Genomic DNA, 7,453 nt, shown 5'->3' with positions numbered 1-7,453 from the left:
CGAAAAGGCCATACCGAAGGGGCATGTCCCTTCGGCCTCTCTTGGTCTTCTATATAAACAATGATCTCTATTAACAAGACAATCCAACCATTCCATTCACTTTCACTTCTAATACGTTATCAGTCACGTACTGCTCTCCGCTGAGATTGAGAAATGAAAAGAAGCAAGCAATGACGCCGGCGACGAGCGGTTACCAACATTCGCAGGGTCCAAGACGACCAGATTTCCTTCGACGTCTTCGTCACCGACGGCGGCCACTTGCCAGCGACAACAACAAAGAATGAGGGAACGAGACGCGAAGGCCACGATTCAGAGTTTCATCAACATGAACGTCCCCTCCGACATCGATATGCGGATATGCCTGTGCCACCATGACAGGAAGAACGGCCGGCTGCTTGCCGGCGACATGCTCATCAAAATCTGACTATTTACATTTTGTTTACTCTTCTTGCATCGTTAATTAAGTACATGCAGGAAAATCATGAACTAAGTCCACGAATGAGGCGACGGAGAATGAATAACAGACGCGTCGTCTTCGTTGGAATCGGCAATCAAGTCGTCCGGCCTCAATCAGATTAATGAGCAAAAGTAAGAACAGCAAGACAGAACTCGTCGAATTGCTACTTCTACGGGAATTAGACGAGAGCAACCACGGCAAGAGCAAAGGATAGAGGCCACGAGGCCTAAATTTCGACAAGTAAGAATTGACTCTGTCTTACATTTCTTTGCAATCGACGATGGTCTTCTCGTCCTCCCGCTGCATGGTCGCCACCACTAGATTACTGCACGCCGAGGCGCATCTCTGTTCTTCGACGACGACGCAGTCGCCCTCAAAGGCGGCGCCCATATGTCCGCCATCGGCGGTGGTGGCAGCGGCCCTAAGGGCTAAGGGCAGGAAGAGGCGGCGGCCCCAGAGGCAGGGGGCGGCGCCCCAGGAGTGAACCCTAACCGCCCCTGCCCCTTTGACCCGGGCCAAGCCAGGCCGACTTGGGCCGGTGGCAGGCTGCCCGCGGCGGGCTGTGCCAGGCCGCCGGCAAACCGGCCCAATTTTTCCTTTTTCCTCCACAAAACTGCAATAAGGCCCCCAATATTTTATCTATTTACGCCTTTTAACATTTTCAGTTCTGTATATTTATGTTTAAGGCCCTAGATTGGATACAAAACTTCAATATATTGCATTTATAGTTGATGATATAAACGCTTGTTTTAGACCTTGTGTTTGAATGCCATACGATGCAAATTATTTACCTAGAGTAAATAGATAGTTTTTGAGACCTACGAGTCTGTATAAATTGCATCATAATATATTATATTGCGGAGTTTTTCACTATTTATATATGTTTTCTGTGTCTATGTTTTTCTGTTTTTAGTCATGGACTCTAATAGAATCTCTATGCTAGAGTTTTTTTACTCCTATACATTGCTTGCTTTCGAGACCAGAAAATTATATATCTAAACACAAATAGTTTATCGATTTTGTTGTTTGGCAATTATTTTTTAATTGTCATAAAATCAGATCCTCTTAATTAAGTGATGCTTAATTAATTATGGTTGTATTTAGGCTCATATTGGCCCAGTCTAGAAAGACAAAATGGTAGCCAAACCATTTTCGCTAGTGAGGCTAATTAAATTATCTGTTTTAGTGTCTTTAGAATACTTTGTTAACCTTGTTAATTTGGTAATTTTATATAAATAGTATTTTAACAAGGATTGTCCCTCTTAATTAAGAATTTCTTAATTAATGATGGATTATGCAAAATTGTTATATCCATATCCTATATACATCAGGGATCCCAACACAAGTAATGGAGTTCTAGACATTGGCTGCGCTTAATTCATATTGAATTATTCAGCCCAGAGACTGTGCCTATGGCAGCGATTATTCGCCTATTGCTAAGAGGTTTGAACTTAATAATTACCTATATTGTGTTCTTCCATATAAGTGTTTTGGTAATATACGAATGGTACATTTTTATGGTGACTACCATCATTCATTATTAAAGGTTACACACAAGTAGTAGAGTCTTAGGCATTGGCTGCGGTATATTCATGTGAATATATCAGCCTAGAGACCATGCCTATAGCAGCAATTTATTTGGCTACTACTGAGAGATCTACTCTATGTTTTTGGACATAGAGATTATCTACGCGCCCTCCTCACGTGCCCCACCTGCACTGCGCTCGCCTGCTGGATCTGGGTGTAGGGTGGTGCGCTCCCCTCCGGCGAATTGATGGCGCGGGCGAAAAATTGCTCTCGACAAAGCCTTCTTTGCCATCACTTCCTTTAACGTGTGGACTTTGCCGAGTGCCGCACTCGGCAAAGCCTTTGCCGAGTGTAATATGGGCTTTGCCGAGTGTTTAGGGCACTCGGCGAAGCATTGGAATCCGGTAGTGAGTGTTTTACTAAATGTGATTCAGTAATATAGCAACTTGGTTCAATAAGTTCTCGTCAGTTTGATCAGTAATTTGACTCCTAGGTGCCGAATAATCACTGCACCTGGAGATGTAGAATAACGTTACCGTAACAGAAATTGCTAAATAATAATTAACAATTAACTTTTAATAGGGCGCACTAGTGTTGATTAGCACGTCCAAGTGTATACAGTTTTCCCAAAATGCCAACAACCCCCATAAGTAAAAGGGGTATTCATTAGTTTTCTTTCCGTGTCCTCTTTGCCATCTTCGTTGTCTTCTGCCATCATCCGTCTCAAAAGAACGATAAAAACCAGGAGACTCCGTTGTAGCATGTAGAGTCCCCTTCCTGATTGAACTCGAGCTCTGGGAAACCCCTGTTGTCCCGATTTCCCAATCGGGAACGCCAGTCCGGGACAAAAAGGGGTGTCCTTTTGTCCCGGGTCTGTCAACCGGGACAAAAGAGGTAACACCAACCGGGACAAAAAGGTGCACCAGCCACGCGCTGGTGCACCCTTTTGTCCCGGTTGGTGTTACCAACCGGGACAAAATGTCCCCTTTTTTCATGTTTTTTTTTCTCAATTCTTTTTCTATTTCAATTATATTTTTTCATTTCAATTAAACTTATGTATTGGAATTCAGTGTGTATGATCTCCACTAATATATAGATGTATATATATAGTTACTTATATAATATTTGTCCTAGATAGTTTTCATATATAAATTAATTCACTTATATATATATATATGTATACACATATCTATACATGTGAATTCCTTTACATATGAAAATGTCTAGGACCAATATTATATAAATATATATATACACATATATATTATTGGAGTGCTTATATATATAATATATACATACTCCATCATATTTGCATAGGTATATTCGTTCTTAACTACATAGTAGAATTCGCCTTTTGGAAATTTAATACATACATACTCATAAATAGAAATTTAATACATACACACACATATATATTTACACAGGTATATTCGTTCTTAATTACATATATACGCGTATATTATCATATTTGCTGCGATTGTCAATATTAGATATCCCATCATAGTAGAATTCGCCTTTTGGATCGAGGACTTGCTCAACAATAAATCCGGAGAATTGTTCTTGAATCGCCATAATCTTTTCCTCCTGTATGAGTTTATCGCGCATCTCCTCGACCTATGGAAAAAGGGGATAATTAATTTCGACTAATTAAAATACGAGTTCAAATATTAACAAGTTTTTTACTTACTTTCTCCTCCCAATCTGTCCAGCCCTTTGGAGGACCTACCAGACCATGGATGTTCTCGCATACATAGTATGCGCACAACACAATGCTTTGTTTCTGCCTCATACACTTTAAGAGAGAAGAAATTATCAGGTATTTACATGAATATATAATAAAACTAATGAATCGTGTAACGAATCATCGAAGTGCGTACCGCAAAATCTGTCTTGATCTTCAATTCCTTGTCAAATTTGCCTGGATGATTTTTAGCGAATTCTTTCCAAATCCTGTGCATGATTAGAACAATTATAGTCAAGTAACAAAGTGATTCAAATTATCGGTCATCGACGGAGTAGTGGTAGAATTACTTTTTCATCATGTTAAGGAGATTTTCGTATTGTTCTCGAGGTCTCCTCAATGAGTCCATAACCACGAGTAGGCTCTTCTCGGGAATTATGACAATTAGGACCCAATGTTCACTGCAAAATTATACGGAGGCAGTTCTTGGTAGTTAAGGTTTAAACAATTCGATTACAGAATAGAAAGAGTTAGACGGAAGGAATCACTCACGCAAAGTTGTAAGGAAACAATATCATTTGCTTGTTGTGATGAACGCTTATGTACTTGAACATGTTTTGGTATAGCTCATCGGCATTGTCGCGTAGAATCCTTCAATTACAAGTAATTGGGTCGATGAAGCCTAGGTGAGAGTATCCCTTTCTCCTGCAAGTATGTATCTCCATTCTACATGATACCGAATAAATCAAGAGATCAGTATGTTGAGATCATGCAAAACAATACATAAGGAGAGTAAAATACTTACAGAACCCACAAGCCGACCATAGAGATGTCGAGGGCCTCCTGATGGAATAGTTGGTAAATTTCTTCCCAGTTTATCCATATAATGGCCTCCCCCGTAAGAAATCGTCATTTTTAATCTTTGCGCCCTGCATGAAGATGCAATCGGCCATCGCACGCATGTAGTGCTGGTGCAGCTTATACATTTGTGTTGGAAGCACGGACACTACTTCGGGGGGTACAAGAGTTTTGCCGATCTCATACGTCTATTTGACGACCACATCGGCCTTTGGAATATCTTCTCCCCCTGCAATCTGAGCCACCGTCAGGTTTGATTCTTTCAAAAATGTAACAAAGTCTTGTTCTTGCGTCGTTTGTCCCACTACGAGAGGCTCTATTGATTGTTTCTTTTGGGCTCCGAGCTGTGGAACGTCGGACGACGACGACTTTGATTGTCTCTTCTTTTTCTCAGTAATTTTGATAATTGTGCATTCGTAGTCTGAAGGGGGGTCTCTCGGAATGAATTTTCTCTTATTTGCTTCGCACATTCCCTTAAAAAATTTCAAATCTGTCGGATTTATCACTTTCTCGGGCTCCGGCTTCGGCTTCGGCTTGAAGTGCTCTTTAACTCTTTCTTGAGTTATTCGATCGCATTCTTCAAGGCTCATGTCCCAGGGTTTAATAGGAGCCTCCTTGGTTTTCTTCTCCTTTTCCTTCTTCTTTGGAGGCTTCTGCTAGTGTCCTCTCCCCATCGCCTCCAGGAATATCAAGGTCGAGCGTCTCCCAACCCTGGCACACCTGCTCCACGCCAACTCTTGTGTATCCAGGCGGAATTTGCTGCCCGTGGTACACATCGCCTGGTTGGGTTGGTATGGCGGTACCGTACGCAACAGTGAACATTAAGTTCTTAACGGCGGTCTGCAGGTCACAAGGTTTCCGCTGGGTGATCTCATCCACTAGAAATCACTGCGAGGGCGACGTTTCAACTGCGGCCTGGATCCCCGTTGGCTCGGCGACGGCGACGTCTGTGGAAGCGCAGCTGCTTTTCCGCTGAGACAGATGATCGGCTGCGACATTAGGCTCTGGAGGCACCATTTGCGCTTGCTTTTGCTGGCTCATTGTTATGGCCACTTGGCGTTGAACCTCTTCCTCCAGTGTTTGATCGTGTGATATGAGCCGCTCCTCTAGCCTTCGCAAGTACCCCCGCTCATCATTCTTTCTTCTTTGCCGGCTTCTATATGATTCAATGTAATCCCTGAACCTATACTTCCACGGAACCACGCCTTTGCCTCTTGTGCGGCCCGGATGCTCTGGATTCCCAAGGGCGTAAGTCAGCTCGTCCCTCTCTCTATCCGGCTGGAATGTTCCTTCGGCCGCTGCTTGTATGGCCTCCTGTAGTCTCTGGGCTGCTCGCTGGATGTTTGGCCCATAGATGCAGTCACCAGCCAATGGGTCCAAGCTTCCCCCGTGACCATAAAACCAGGTCCTTGACCTTTAAGGCCAGTTCATGGTCGCAGGTTGGATGCCTCTGTCAAGCAGATCCTGCTCCATCTTCTCCCATTTGGGTATTGCAAGCTTGTAACCTCCTTGGCCTAGAGTGTGATGGTACACTTTTTTGAGGCGTTGTCTTTGGCCTTCTGCACCTTCTGAAGCCCAAGCTCTGAAGACTTGTATTCCACAAATGCATCCCAGTGACCCCTGAGTTTTTCGAGCTCGCCGGTAAATACGGGTGTGGTCCCGGTCTTGATATATTTCTTCGTTAAAATTTTCTTGAATGATTGCAGCTGTTCGGCCATCTTACTCAGGGTCCAGCGCTTGCATATCTCTTCGGATTCAGCTAGAACCGTGAAATTTTTCTTAAGCTCCCGCCAGCATCATTCTTTTTCTCTTTCGGGTACCGCATCCCGTTCCTCGCTTGGATTGGAAGCTTTCCAGAGCCTGAAGCTGATTGGGATGTGGTCCCTGACAATACATCCGGATTGTCATATGAATTTTTTGGCGGCAGCTTCTGGAGCGATCGGTTCACCATCTGGACCAACTTCCGTTATAATGAACCGCCCTTCCAGTTTTTTTGTTGGGCCTCGCTTCATCTTTTTCTGCTACGACGATGATCCAGACGGCTATAAAAAAACATTCATAGTATTCATATAGATTCAGATGAAAATATGATTGTCACTACAAATAAGTATAGTTGTGATATGTACATTAACACTTTGTTCAGCAGCAGCGTCATCCTGAATAGATGGTGCCTCAATTCCATCACCGGACATATTCAAATATATGTCGGTATTGCTGCCATCATCAGCTTGTTCAGGGACATCTCCTTGACCTTCGCCAATCATATTCAATATGAATACAAATAAAACCCTTAAAAAAATTCTCTAAATAATCCACATATTTAGATCGGTAACGATCGGAAACTATCAGAAATGATTCGGTCGGTATCGGTAACGATCAGAAACTATCGGAAACGATTCGGTCGGGATCGGAAACTATCGGAAATGATTCGGTTGGGATCGGTAACGATCGGAAATGATTCGGTCGAGAAGTAATATAAATGACATAATTAAATAATAAATACATGATAAATTGAAGGCTTCGAATGATATAATTAAATAATAAAAACATGATAAATTAATGGCTTTGAATGACATAATTAAATAATAAATACAAGATAAATTAAAGTCTTTGAATGACATAATTAAATAATGAATATATGATAATTAAAGTCTTTGAATGACATAATTAAATAATAAATACATCATAAAAGAAATTCTCTCTAATTCTCTATTTCCTTCTCTGTTTCTCTATAAATTCTCTCTAATTCTCACTATATATCTATAAATAAAGAAAACACTATATCCATAATTGCATTCTAATAATGTCTTTATAAATCAATTCTACTTAATATATAATAAATAAAACACTATATCCATAATATAATTCTAAAAATATCTATATGCATAATTGAATTCTAGTTAATATAAAACAGAATTACATAAACATAA

General features: G+C 41.4%; 1 long non-coding RNA gene across 1 annotated transcript; it reads right to left on the bottom strand.

The window, feature by feature from the left end:
* Positions 1–372: 372 nt before the first annotated feature.
* Positions 373–943, bottom strand: LOC120663355. Its single transcript, XR_005670486.1, has 2 exons — positions 720–943; positions 373–565 (listed from the first exon to the last, which is right to left on the bottom strand). It is a non-coding gene; the product is annotated as an uncharacterized LOC120663355 (long non-coding RNA).
* Between the last annotated feature and the right edge of the window lie 6,510 nt (positions 944–7,453).

Source organism: Panicum virgatum, chromosome 3N, assembly GCF_016808335.1.
Source record: "Panicum virgatum strain AP13 chromosome 3N, P.virgatum_v5, whole genome shotgun sequence".
NCBI lineage: Eukaryota > Viridiplantae > Streptophyta > Magnoliopsida > Poales > Poaceae > Panicum > Panicum virgatum.
This window is presented reverse-complemented; position numbering and strand designations above follow the sequence as displayed.